Raw genomic sequence first — 14,940 nt, 5'->3', positions numbered from 1 at the left:
TTGCAGCCACTTTGGAGAACAGTGTGGAAATTCCTCAAGAAATTAAGAATAGAGCTTCCCTATGACCCTGCAATTGCACTGCTGGGTATTTACCCCAAAGATACAGATGTAGTAAAAAGAAGAGCCATCTGTTCCCCAATATTTATAGCAACAATGGCCACAGTCACCAAACTCTGGAAAGAACCAAGATGCCCTTCAACGTTTGAATGGATAAGGAAGATGTGGTCCATATACACGATGGAGTATTATGCCTCCATCAAAATGGATGGATACCCAACTTTTGTAGCAATGGACGGAACTGGAAGAGATTATGCTGAGTGAAATAAGTCAAGCAGAGAGAATCAAGTATCATATGGTTTCACTTATTTGTGGAGCATGGAGGACATGGGGTGATGGAGAGGAGAAGGGAGTTGAGGGAAATTGCGAGGGGAGTTGAACCATGAGAGACTATGGACTCTGAAAAACAACCTGAGGGTTTTGAAGTGGTGACGAGTTTGAGGTTGGGGGAACTGGGTGGTGGGTAATTGGGAGGGCACGTATTGCATGGAGCACTGGGTGTGGTGCAAATACAATGAATACTGTTACACTGAAAATAAATTTAAAAAAAAAGAAAGAAATCAAAGTGTTTGGGGTTGGGGAGGGGGAAATGGGAGATGCCCGCTAAAGGATATCAGGGATGGAAATGTTCTGGGATTGCGTGGGGGTGATAATTGCATAAAAAGTGATCACATTAAAAACTTCTGTACAGTATACTTTAAAGGGGTGGATTTTATGGTATGGGAACATCTCAATAAAGCTGTTACTTTTTAAAATAAAAAAAATAGAAAAGCAAAAGAAATAAGTGAAATAAGGTTATTATGGAATCTGATGTACTGGACATCTCACTGTGAAGGTAAATAGGTTAAAAATTATCTATATATTAAAAAAAAATGAACCAGAATAGTGGTAACGAGTTAAAATAAAAGTTGTATCTATGAAGTAGTGGTGGTTGTTCTCTTGTTGTCTTTTTTCTTTTCTTTTCTTTTCCTTTTTTTTTCTTTCCTTGGTGGTTTTCTGGGGGAAGGGCCTGCCACGTGGGTTTTCAGTCAATGATGTTCCCTGAGTTAAGTCCTTCCACCCCCCTCAAGGGGATGGGCTCTGAGGAAACTGTTTTTTTTCAGGCTTTTGTTCTCTTGAGGTTTTTATATTTGTTCATCTGCTTTATCTCACCTTGACAAATTTTGATGGTTTTTGGAGGTTTAGAGGAAAGCAAATTGCACCCTGAACTCCCTCTCAGAGAGAAGCCTCAGCCTGTTCCCCTGTGGGTGCTGGAGAGTGCATCAATTCCCCCTTGGCCACTGGCAGAGCAGGTTCTGAGTCGAGGTCCCTGGGGATGCAGGGTCTCCTGCTTGTACCCAAAACCATGGCAGCGGCAGCTGTCTGGGCAGCTCCAGACCACCAGAGAGGTTCCAAGCAGTGATTGCACACTGATATTTTCCCACTGGCCTGGGCTGGGAGTGCCTGATCTTTCTGGGTTCAAGAGCTCCCGGCTGGTGCCTGCATGCACCTCTCCAAGGGGAGGGTGTGGGGCACACACATCTCAATCTCTGATCTCTCAGCAAAGGTCTAAGAGCACCAGGCTGGTGCCTGCCCACATCTCTCTCAAGGGAGAGTGTGGGGTGTGCGCATCTCAGGCTCTGATAGCAGGGCCCAGCGTTCTGCTGTCTGGCGAGGCTCCCAGCCCCTCACGGGAGCAAGACCCCAAGCATTCTTTGGCGCGCTGGCGGCTCAGGGGCCAAGACCTGGTTTCTCTGCTGCACTCTCTCTGCCTCAGCACCAGGGGAGGCTGTCCTGCATCCAGGGACTTAAGCCCCTGTCCCTAAGCACCCTGATTCCCACAATTTCCCCCTGCAATCCTTTGCTCTTTTTTGAGTGCTTTCAACCAGACTCCAAGTTAATGCTGGTCCCCAGACGCGGGGCACTCTTGTATTGGTGTATTACTTTCCAGTGGGTCACCTCTGGTGGCTCCTTCCCCCTTTTGTTTATCTTCCGATATCAGTCTGACATTCCCACTCTGCTTTACCTGCCCATTGGTGTCTTCTGCCCTTGTAGAGATCCAGATGTGTATAATTCTGATCTCAGGCTGATTTCATGGGTGATTGGAGTTCTTTGGTAGGTAATTAGCTCACTTTAGGGTACAGGTTGAAACGGCGCCTCCTCCTACTTCCCCACAATCTTGTCTCCCCTCTTTCTTTCTTTTTAAAGATTTTTTGGTCACTTTCCAGAAGCCAAGGAATCAGTGTGTAGGGTGTACAGAAGAATCATGTTTATTGGAGGGTGGGGAACAGGCACGGCCTCAGCACGTAGCAAGGGTGTGTTAGTAGAGGAGACTCGGTAGTCAGAACTCTATCCACTGCACAGTGGAACCTGTAGTGATGATGTTGTTCTATTCACTGAGCAGGAAAAGGATGATGTCCATGTTCTCCACCTCAGCTAATTTGAGAAGTGATATTCAATCCAGCATGGTCTTGGCCTTCTAGGGGTCACTCAAGTTGCCTTGGCCCATAGGGGTCATCACCACTATGGAGTTCACTGTATTTATATAGATCTTGCATGGCTCAAACCCAGAACCATCACTTTGGTCAACATGTCCATGGAAACCTTGATGGAACAGCAGACGCTGTGATTAGTCATTATGTAATGTGAGGCCTGACTAGAGACATTCATGATGGACCCCAGGATTCTCTTAGCTATTAAGCCATGGGACATGAAATTGGGCCCTTGGAAACAGTCCACGGGTTCACATCAAAGGATGTCACATGCCACCTTGTTGACCTCCAGTAAGGGCTACTGCAGTGCAACAGCAGTGTTGTTCAGCAGGTCCACAGAGCCCATATTGCCAAGTGGCTGCTCTTGGCCTCCAAGTCACACAGGTCCACACACACAGGCTCTACCCCAGGGTATTATATGTATCATTATATGATTATATTATATTATATTATATTATATATAATATATATATTATATATATATATAATATATTATATATATAATATATTATATATTATATTACATTATATGTATATATACATATACATATAATGATACATATAATACATATCATACATACATGTATCATGTATATATGATGTGTATGTATCATGTATATATGTATGTATCATGTATATAAGGGGCACAGCTACCAGAGGCTCCATGCACAAGAAGGGGCACAGCTGGACCTCTGCCATGTGAAAGTTTTCAACCTGACAAGGGAAGGGATTAGCAGTCCCAGAGGATTCTGCTGCCTTGTTAGTGTTCAAAATCCTAATCTTCTAAAGGAGGCAGGACAGGAGCTAATATGGTGCCTGGGCCACTGGACATCTCAGCTCTTATGGACCTGCAGCATGACCGTGTCTCTGGCCAGCCCACTTTCTGTGCTCTAGTGCCTCAAGTTCCATGCCAGCAAAGGAGATATTTCTGCTTCTTTCTAAGTCCAGAGAACGTCACCATTCTCCCACACACTTGTCCACTCATGGAGGCTGCACACTCTGAGAGGGATTACTGAAGGTTCTTGGTCTGTCCCAGTACCTGGAACCTCTGATTATTGGTTCTTTTTTCTTTTATTAATGTGATATAACACATTATTTATTTGCAATTATTGAACCAACTTTGCATCTCAGGAAAAAAAAATCCCACTTGATTGTGATGAGTGCTTTTTTAATGTACTGTTAGATTCAGTTTGCTATATTATATGGAGAATTTTTGCATCCACATTCATCAGAGATATTGGCCTGTAGTTCTCTTTATTTGTAGTCTTTTTCTGGTTTTAGTATTAGGGCAATGCTGGTCTTATAGAATGAATTGGGAAGTTTTCCTTCCATTTCTGTTTTTTGGGAATAGTTTGACAATAGGTATTAACTCTTCTTAAATGTTTGGTAGAATTCACCTGTGAATCCATCTGGTCCTGGACTTTTGTTTGTTGGGAGTTTTTAATTTAATGGTATAATTTATTTGCTTGTTATCAATATGTTCATGTTTTCTATTTCTTCCTGTAGCAGGTTTGATAGCTTATATGTTGCTGGGAATTTGTCCACTTCTTCCAGGTTGTCCAATTTTTTTTTTTTTTGGCATACAGTTTTTCTTAATATCCTTTTTTTTGTATTTTGTTGGTGTTTGTTATTATTTTCCTCTCTCTTTTGTGATTTTATTTATTTGGTCTGTTTTTCCTCTTTTTTTTTTTTTTTTGGTAAGTCTGGCTGTGGGTTTATCAATTTTATTAATATTTTCAAAGAACCAACACCAGTTTCATTGAACTCTTCCAATGCATTTTTTTAAGTTTCTGTATCATTTATTTATGTTCTAATCTTTATTTCCTTTCTGCTCACTTTAGGCTTCACTTGTTCATTTTCTAGCTTCTTTAGGCGTAAGTTTAGGTTGTTTATTTAAGTTTTTTCTTTCTTCTTGTCATAATCCTGTATTGCTCTATACTTTCCTCTTAGGATTGCTTTTGCTGCATCCCAAGGGTTTTGGATCACTGTGTTTTTATTTTCATTAGTTTCCATGTATTTTTAAAATTTCCTCTTTTATTTCCTGGTTGACAATTTCATTCTTCAACAGCATATTGTGTAACTTCCATGTACTTCTGGTCATTCCAGATATTTTCTTCTGGTTGTCACCTAATTTCATAGCTTTATGTTCAGAAAAGGTGCGTGGTATGACTTCAATCTTTATGTGTCTGTCTAGGCCTGTTTTGAGGCAAATATGAGATATATTCTGGAGAATACTCCATGTGCACTTGAAAAAAAATGTGTTTTCTACTGTTTTAGGATGTAATGTTCTGAATATATCTGTTAAGACCATCTGGTCTGGTGTCCTTTGAAGTCATTGTTTCCTTATTTAATTTCTATTTAAATGATCTGTCCATTGATTTAAGTGGGGTTTTAAAATCCCCTACTATTATTGTATTATTATCAATTATTCCCTTTATATATATTTTTTTTCATAGTTGGAAGCTCTGATGTTGGGTACATAAATATTTACAATTTATTATTGTATTTTCTTGTTGGAATGTCCCTTTTGTTATATTCTGCCTTTCTTTGTCTCTTGTTATAATCTTTGTTTTAAAGTCTAGTTTGTTTAATTATTGCTATTATGGATTTCTTGTCTCATCTATTTGCATTTAAATTTGCATATTAAATGTTTCTCCATCTCCTCACTTTCAATCTCCAGGTGTCCTTAGATCTAAAATGAGTCTCTGGTAGGCAGCATATAGATAGGTCATTTTTTAAATCTATTCTAATGTCCAATTTTTTTTGATTGAAGCAATTAGTCCATTTACATTCATATAATGGATAGATATGTATTTAATGCTTTTTTATTACTTGTTTCATGTTTTTTTCTGTAGTTTTCCACTGATCCCTTCTTGTCTTTGTCATTTTCAGTCTTTCTATTACATTCAAAGACACCCCCTCTAATATTTCTTCAAGAGCTGGTATAGTAATCACAAATTCCTTTAGATTTCATTTGTCTAGGAAACTATTTCTTCTCCTATTACGAATAATAACTTTGCTTGATAGAGTAGATGAAGCTGCAGATTTTTCCCATCCAGCAGCTTGAATATATCATGCCATTCCCTTCTGGATTGCCACGTTTTTGTTGAGAAATTTCCACCTAGCCTTATGGGTCTTCCCTTGAAATTTAAGGATTTCTTTTGTTTTTTCTGTTAGCAAAACTCATTCTTTTTCACTAAATTTTGCAAAATTAATTACAATATGGCTTGGTATTGGCCTGCTTCTGTTGATTTTGATGAGAACTCTCTGTGCCTTCTGGATGTGGATGTCTGTTTTCTTCCCCAGATTAGGGAAGTTTTCAACTGCTATTTCCTCAAATAAATTTTTTTTCCTCTTTTCTCTCTCTTCTTCTTCTTGGACTCCTAAAATAAAAATGTTATTATGTTTGATAGAATCACTGATTTTGCTCTCTGCTCTCATGTTACACAACCCTTCTTTCTCTCTTTTGCCCAGCTTCATTATTTTCCATTATTTTGTCTTTCACTAATTATTTGGTCCCCTTTCTCCAGTCTGCTGTTCATTGGATCAAGCCTGTTTCTAGACTAAGTTATTCATTCTTCATTTCTGATTCATTATTTTTTAATTCTTTTACCTCTGTACGGAGAGTATCACTTATGTCTTCTATTTTTTTTTCTCAAGTCCAATGAGTGTCCTTAGTATTGTTGCTTTAAATTTTCCAGCAAGCATATTACCTGTATTTGTTTCAAATGGTTTTGGCCTTATCTTTCCTTTCATTTGGTATGAATTTCTCTATCCTTCATTTGTATTTCTTGTTCCTAAAAGTAATGGCTTTATGAAAAGGTCATATAGTGTCCAGGGCCTGGTGCTTCAGGGACTGTTTCTGCTGTGTGCTGCGTGTGCTTTGCTGGTGTGTTTTTGATGTTTCATCCTTCAGACGGGTTTTCTGCAGAGGCTCTCCTTGCCTGCAGTTGGCAGTGTTTGGACCTTGGTCAGAATGTCATGAGTTTTAACTAGTTGTGCTATGGGTACCTTGCTAAATGAGTCATGATACTATTTCCACTAGAACTGAAGCCCTGATCTCTGTGGTCAGGAGACATGATACGGGCAAGGATTTCTTCTGGTCTTCTGGGCAAGGGGTCCACTGTGCTGGGACTGAGTCAAGTTTGACTGAAAAGTGGATTCCTATCATAGGACAGGCATGTGAGTGTTTTTATAAACAACCTGTGTTGGTTGTTAGGTTAGGCAACCTGTGCTGGTCTGGGGCTGCTCCCCACAGGTGGTTCTGTTTTCATGCTTAACAATGGCAGAAGGAAATGGCACCAGCCAGCTCCTTTGTCCCCAAAGAGGTGTGTCCATGAATGCTGCCTCTCAGGGAAGCAATATAAGAAGAGTGAATAAGTTCCCCACCATGTGTCCCAAGCGTTTTCCAGATTAATGTTTCCACACTCTCTGCCTCTGGGTTCTATCCCTGCCTTCTCTCCAGGAGCATCAGAGTACTCTCTGGCCTTTATCCCATCTAAGCCTGCTGACCTTTAACCCTCCAGGCTTTAAAGACATGGCTTGGGTCTTGTGTTTGTCTTCTGTGGAAGGGGACTACCACACTGGTACTAGAACAAGCTTGACTCTAATTTTTTTTAAATTTTTATACTAATTCCAATTAGCTAACATACAGTGTCATATTTGTTTCAGGTTCACAATTTAGTGATTCAACATTTATACACAACACCCCTTCTCATCAAAACAAGTGTGCTTCTTAATCCCAATCACCTATTTAACTCATCACACCACCCACCTACCCTCTGGTAACCATCACTTTGTTCTCTGTTATTGACTCTGTTTCTTGGTTTGCCTCTCTCTTTTTTCCCCTTTGCTTATTCATTTTGTATCTTTTTAAAAAATTTTTTATTTGTTTATTTTTAAATTTATTTTCAGTGTAACAGTATTCATTGTTTTTGCACCACACCCAGTGCTTCATGAAATACGTGCCCTCCTTATTACCCACCATCCCGTTCCCCCAACCTCCCACCCCCCGCCCCTTCAAAACCCTCAGGTTGTTTTTCAGAGTCCATAGTCTCTTATGGTTCATCTCCCCTTACAATTCCCCTCAACTCCTTTCTCCTCTCCATCTCCCCATGTCCTCCATGTTCTTTGTTATGCTCCACAAATAAGTGAAACAATATGATACTTGACTCTCTCTGCTTGATTTATTTCACTCAGCATAATCTCTTCCAGTCCTGTCCATGTTGCTACAAAAGTTGGGTATTCATCCTTTCTGATGGAGACATAATACTCCATCGTGTATATGGACCACATCTTCCTTATCCATTCGTCCGTTAAAGGGCATCTTCTACATGTTAGTGAAATCATGGAACATTTCTCTCTTTTTGAGTGATTTATTTTGCTTAGCATAATACACTCTAGTTCCATCCACATCTTTACAAATGGCAAACTTTCATTCTTTTGAGGATATAAGTGATATTTCAGTGTGTATGTGTGTGTGAATTTTCACATCTTCTTTATCCATTTACCCATTGATAGACACACGGGTTGTTTTCATAAATTTACTATTGTAGATAATGCTGCTATAAATTTTGGTTTTCAGGGATCCCTTTAAATTTGAATTTTTGTTTCCTTTTTGTAAATACCTAGTAGTGCAATTACTGCATCATAGGTTTTTCACATTTTGAGGGACTTCTATACCATTTTCCAGAGTAGCTGCACCAGTGTGTATTCCCACCAACTGTGTCAGAGGGTTCCCCTTTTTCTTCATCCTTGCCAAAACCTACTGTTTCTTGTATTGTTCATTGTACCCATTCTGACACGTGTTAGGTGATATCTTATTGGAATTTTGATTTGTATTTCCCTGATGATCAGTGATGTCGACCATCTTTTCATGTGTCTGATTGCCATCTGGATGCCTTCTTTGGACAAATGTTCATGTCTTCTATCATTTTTAATTAGATTATTCAGTTTAGGGTTTTTGAGTTTTATAATGCCCTTATATGCTTTGTATACTAACCCTTTATTACATATATGATTTGCAAATATTTTCTATTTAGTAGGTTGACTTTTAGTTCTGTTAATTCTTTTTTCTTTGCTGTGCTAAAGCTATTTTCATGTAGTCCCAGTAGTTTATATTTGATTTGGTTTCCTTTGTCTCAGAAGATTTGTCTATGATGAAGTTACTTTGGCCAACATCAAAGATATGATAGCCTCAGTTCTCCTCTAGGAATTTGATGGTTTCAGGTCTTACTTTTATATAGTATAACAAAGGAAGAGAAGGAAAGAATTTTAAAAATTAAATTTACAACTCTACAAAACCAATAAAATGCCTATGATTAAATTTAAGCAAAAAGTTGAAAGACCTATACACTGAAAATAATAAGACATTGAAGAAAGAATTTGAAGATGACACAAATAAATAAATATGACATGCTAATGAATTGGAAGAATTATTAATGTTAAGATTTCCTTAACTCCCAAAGTTTTCTACAAATTCAATGAAATCTCTATCAAAATGCCAAAATCATTTTTTTCATAGATCTAGAACAAGTAATTCTTAAATATGCATGGAAATACAAAACCCTGAATAACCAGAGCTATCTTTGAGAAAGAATAAACCTGGAGGCATCAAAATAAAAATTGAATGAAGACTTAAATGTGAGATATGACTTCATAAAACTCTTTAAAAATAGGCAGTAATCTCTTGTACATAATTCTTAGCAACATCTTTATGGATATGTTTCTTCATGGAAGGTAAACAAAAGCAAAAATAACTTATTGCAAATACACCAAAATAAAGACATCTTGCACAGTTAAGGAAACCATTAACAAGATAAAAAGAAACCTACTGATTAGGAAAATATATGTGTAAATGATATATTCAGAAGGGTTTAAAATCAAAAATATATAAAGAACTTATACAACTCAACACTATAAGTACCCCAAATGATCCAATTACCAAAAATGGGCAAAGGACATCAGTGGACATTTTCCCAAAGAAGACATAAAAAAATACATGGCAATGTTGTCAATATCACTAATCATCATAGAAATAATAATTAAAACCACAATAATGTTATCTCACATGAGTCTGAATAGCTAGTATCAAAAATAAAGAAATAAGAAACATCAATAAGGATGTAGGAAAAAAAATTCTCATGAACTGTTGGTGAGAGTGTAAATCGGAACAGTCACATTGGAAAACAGTACATTTCTTCAAAATTTAAAAACAGAAATATCACTTAATTCAGTCATGACACTGCTGGGTATTTATCCAAAATAAATGAAAACTTTAATTTGAAAAGATGTATGAATTCCTATGTTTATTATAGCATTATTTGCAAAAGCAAAGATATGAAAGGAGCCCAAGTGTCCATCAATAAATGAGTGGATAAAGGAGATGTGGTGTGTATTTGGTATACAAATGTCTTGTGATTTTTATGTGCAATCTAAAAAACAAAACAAAAAACAAACTCTCAAATACAGAGAACACACTGGCAGTTGCCAGAAGGGTGGTGGCTTGAATGAAATAGGTGAAAGCGTTTAAAGGGAAAAATTTTCTAGTTATATAATAAAGAGAGAAAGATGAAAAGTACAGTATAAGAAGAATGTTCAATAATATTGTAATAACATTATATGGCCACACATGGTGACCACATTTACCATGGCGAGCACTGGGGAATGTAATGAATTGTGAAATCAATATGTTATAAGCCCAAAACTAATATAAAATTGCATGTCAACTATACTTCAATAATGAAAAGAGTTAATTGATAGAAAATAACTGGTATGTGCTATTAAAAATAGTTTTTTTTTTATTTCACTGCTTTTTTAAAAAAGAAAAAAAGACCATTTCAGACTATGTTGTATAATCCATAGTTGAATTCATGCTTTGGACACAGCCAATGTAATTTAGGTTGTTAGTAGATTATTTTAAACCTATTTTTCCCAAACAATAATTTGGCCAGGATATAAGAGACAGCAACCTATATGATAATTTAAAATGCTGGAAGAGAGACACCTCGGTGGCTCAGTTGATTAAGCATTCGACTCTTGACTTTGACTAGGTTCATGATCTCAGTGTCCTGGGATTGGGCCCCTGCACTTCAAATACAACTAAATAAATCTTAAAAAATTATATTACATACATTTTTATAGCTTAAAAGCTGACATTAATACTAGAATAAACAGAATTCAAAAATGTTAAATCAAACAAACTTTATAGCATGTTTTGTACTCTCTTTCTCTTATCCTAATTTCTCCCTTAATCTGTCCAATATTGAAGTATAGTTTAACGTCTAAACCAGACCAATTATGTAATTAATTATTAATTATTTATGTGCTATTAAAACAATATTTTTATTTCACTACTTTTTAATTGTTATTTTTTGTAATTATGATTTCAATTTTGTGCTTTTTTAACACAAAGAACTACTGCAATAATGTAATCTTGTCACTTACTAAAATTATGTTTTTTATGAAAAAAATCCTGTTAAGATGCTGAAAAAGGACCTAGTCAAAGCCAATACCTAGAGTTTATAATGAAAAGAGGATACAAATGTGTTCCTGTCAGATGCAATTTTGTGTTTTAATTCATTTTTATTTTCTTATTGAGGGACTCAAATACAAAGTGCTTTATAAAAAACATCTGTGCACTTTACAAAATCAAAAATTTGAAGTTTTCTTCTTTAACTTTTTTGAACGTCATTGTTTTTCTTTTTTATCATACATCTGTTGCCTTCTGTCCTTTACTGGTTAATTTTCTTAGTATGAGATTCAATCATTGCAAAGAGATTTCTAGTTATAGAAAATGAAAAAAAAAAAGAAATAAAAAAAGACCATTTCAGACTATGTTGTGTAATCCGTAGTTGAATTCATGGTTTGGACACAACCAATGTAATTTAGATTGTTAGTAGATTATGTTAAACCTATTTTTCCCAAACAATGATTTGGTCAGGATATAAAAGACAGCAACCTATATGATAATTTAAAATGCTGGAAGAGAGACACCTGGATGGCTCAGTTGATTAAGCATTCAACTCTTGACTTTGACTAGGTTCATGATCGCAGTGTCCTGGGATTGGGCCCTGTACTTCAGGCTCCAGGCTCAACAGGGAATCTGCTTAAACATTTCTCTCTCTCTTTCCTTCTGCTCCTCTGCCCTCTTTCTTTCACTCTCTCTCCCTCAAATAATTAAATAAATCTTTAAAAATTCTAGGAGACTTCTAAAGTTCTTCTTGGGAAAAATAAAGCAGACTTGGTTTCTTTTTAAAAGCAAATTGTGAGAATTTTATATTTTGTAAGCTGCTTTAGTGATTTTCCCCATGACCTACTGGAGAAGATTGAGGTAGCGTCTAATTACATAAGTGGTCTGGTTTAGACATTAAACTATACTTAAATAATGGACAGATTAAGGGAGAAATTAGGACAAGAGAAAGAGAGTACAAAACAAGCTATAAAGTTTGTTTGATTTAACAAACAGAATTTTTGAAATCTGTTTATTCTAGTATTAATGTAAGATTTTAAGCTATAAAAATGCATATAATATATTTTTTAAGATTTATTTAGTTGTATTTGTTTGAATAAACACAAGGAATGTAAAACAGATGCTCAAAGCAAAAAGAATGAAAGAGAAAATCAGAAGAAGCAAGGGATGGGGAGAGAGACCAACACAATTGTTTCCATAAGAATTTGATATGACATCTTTTTTTCAGATACACGAAGCCTCCTTTTTGTTTCAAGTTTTTATTTAAATTCTATTAGTTAACATATAGTGTAATATTAGTTTCAGGAATAAAATTTAGTGGCTCATAACTTACATATAACACACAGTGCATTTCACAATATGTGCCATCCTTAATACCCATCACACATTTACCCCAGTCCACCCACCCACCTTCCCCCAAGCAACCCTCAGTGTCTTTTATGTTTTTCTTTTCTCTCAGTTTGTTCTCTTTTATGGTTTTTCTCTCTCTCTTTTTTTTTTCTTTCCTTTATATCCATCTGTTTGCATCTTAAATTCCATGTATGAGTGAAATTTTATGGTAAAATTATTTCTCTGACTGACTTATTTTGCTTTGCATAATATGCTCATCCATGTTTTTGAAAATGACAAGATTTCATTTCTCTTTATGGGTGAATAATATCCCATCACATATTTATATACCATCTTTTTTATCCATTCATCAATCAATGAACATTTGGGCTCTTTCCATAATTTTGGTATTGTTAATGCTGACATAAGCATCAAGATGTATGTGCCCCTTTCATGCACTATTTTAGTATCCTTTGGGTAAATAACAAGTAGTGTAATTGCTGGATGGTAGTTTAGTTTTATTTTTAGCTTTTTAAGGAACTTCTATACTGTTTTGCAGAGTAGTTCCACCACTTTGCATTCCCACCAACAGTGTAAGAGGGTTTGCCTTCCTCCACATACTGACAAACATATGTTGTTTCCTGTGCTGTTAATTCTGGTTATTCAGATGTGTGAGGTAATATTCGCTGGTAATTTTTATTTGTATATCCCTCATGATAAGGGATGCTCAACATCTTTTCATGTGTCTCTTAGCTATTTGTATATCTTCTTTGGAAAAATACTGATTCATGTCTTCTGTCCATTTCTTAACTGGATTTTTTATTTTTTAGGTGTTGAGTTTGATAAGTACTTTATAGATTTTGGACATGATCCCTTAATCAGATATGTCATTTGCAGAGCACTTGACTGCAGATATGTCATTTACAAATATCTTCTCCCATTGAGAAGGTTGACATTTAGTTTTGTTGATTGTTTACTTTGCTGTGTTGGAGCTTTTTATCTTGATGAAGTTCCGATAGTTTATTTTTTCTTCTGTTTCTCTTGACTTTAGGAGAAGTATCTAGTAGAAGTCGCCATGGCTAATGTCAAAGAGTTTGCTCTCTGTGTTCTTCTCTAGGATTTTGATGGCTTCCTGTCTCATATTTAGGTTTTCATCCATTTTGAATTTCTCTTTGTGTATGGTGTAATGAAGTGCTCCAGTTTCATTCTTTTGCATATTGTCCAGTTTTTACAGCACCATCTGTTGAAGACTGTTTTTTTTTCCCCATTATATTCTTTCTTGTTTTGCAAATATTAGTTGACCATAGAGTCATACATCCATTTCTGGATTTTTCTTTTCTGTTCCATTGATACCTGTCCGTTTTTGTATCAGTACCATACTGTCTTCATGACTCCATCTTTGAAATATAGCTTGATGTCCAGGATTCTGATGCCTCCAGCTCTGCTTTTATCAAGATTGCTGTGGCTATTCAGGGTCTTTTGTGGTTCCATACAAATTTTAGGACAGTTCTAGCCCTGTGAAAAACGCTTGTGGTGTGTTGATAAGGATTCCATCAAATATGTATATTGCTTTGGGCAGTATAAGCATTCTAACAATTTTCAACTTCTAATCCATGAGTGTGGAATGTTTTTTTTTCTTTCATTTTTTGCATCATATTCAATTTATTTAATCTCTGTTCTATAGTTTTCAGAATACAGATCTTTTGCTTCTTTGGTTAGGTTATTCCTAGGTATCTTATGTTTTTCATTTAATTGTAAGTGGAATAAATTACTTCATTTGTTTCTGCTGCTTCATTATTGGAGTATAGAAGTCCAACAGATTTCTGTATGTTGATTTTGTATGCTGAGACTTTACTGAATTTGTGTACCAGTTCTAGCAATTTATTTTTGTGGAGTCTTTTGGGTTTTCTATGTAGGGAAATATATCTGGGAATGATGAAATTTTACTTCTTCCTTTTTGCTTTGGATGCTTCTTATTTCTTTTTGTAGTTTTCTGATTCCTGAGTCTAGGACTTCTAGTACAATGTAAAATAGCAATCATGAAAGTGGACATCCCTGTCATGTCCCTGACTATGCAGGAAAAGTTTTTATTTTTTCCCCATTGAGGATAATATTAGCTGTGGGTCTTTTGTATATGGCCTTTATGATGTTGAGGTATGTTCCCCCTACCCCTACTTTGTTGAGAGCTTTTAAAAATAAGAATGGATTCTGTATTTTACCAATTTTTCTGCATCCATTGAGAGAATCATATGGTTCTTATCCTTTCTTTTACTAACATGGTGTACCATGTTGATTGATTTGTGAATATTGAACTACTGTTGTAGCCCAGGAATAAATCCCACTTAATCATTGTGAATAATTCTTTTAATCTACTGTTGGATTCAATGTGCTAGTATTTTGCTGTAAATTTTTGCATCCATGTTCATCAAGAATATTAGCCTGTAATTGCCCTTTTCAGTGGGGTTTTTGTCCGGTTTTGGAATTAAGGTAATGTTGGCCTTGTTTTCCTTCCATTTTTACTTTTTGGAAGTTTGAGATGGGTAGGTATTAACTCTTCTTTAAATGTCTGGTTGAATTCTGTTGGGAAGCCATCAGCCCTGGACTTTTGTTTGT

At 36.0% G+C, this 14,940-nt stretch overlaps 1 pseudogene; it reads right to left on the bottom strand.

The window, feature by feature from the left end:
• Positions 1-2,377: 2,377 nt before the first annotated feature.
• LOC123934681 lies at positions 2,378-2,933 on the bottom strand (annotated as a pseudogene).
• Between the last annotated feature and the right edge of the window lie 12,007 nt (positions 2,934-14,940).

This window comes from Meles meles, chromosome X (genome assembly GCF_922984935.1).
Source record: "Meles meles chromosome X, mMelMel3.1 paternal haplotype, whole genome shotgun sequence".
NCBI lineage: Eukaryota > Metazoa > Chordata > Mammalia > Carnivora > Mustelidae > Meles > Meles meles.
The sequence above is the reverse complement of the archived record's forward strand: the minus strand, read 5'-3'. Positions and strand labels throughout refer to the sequence as shown.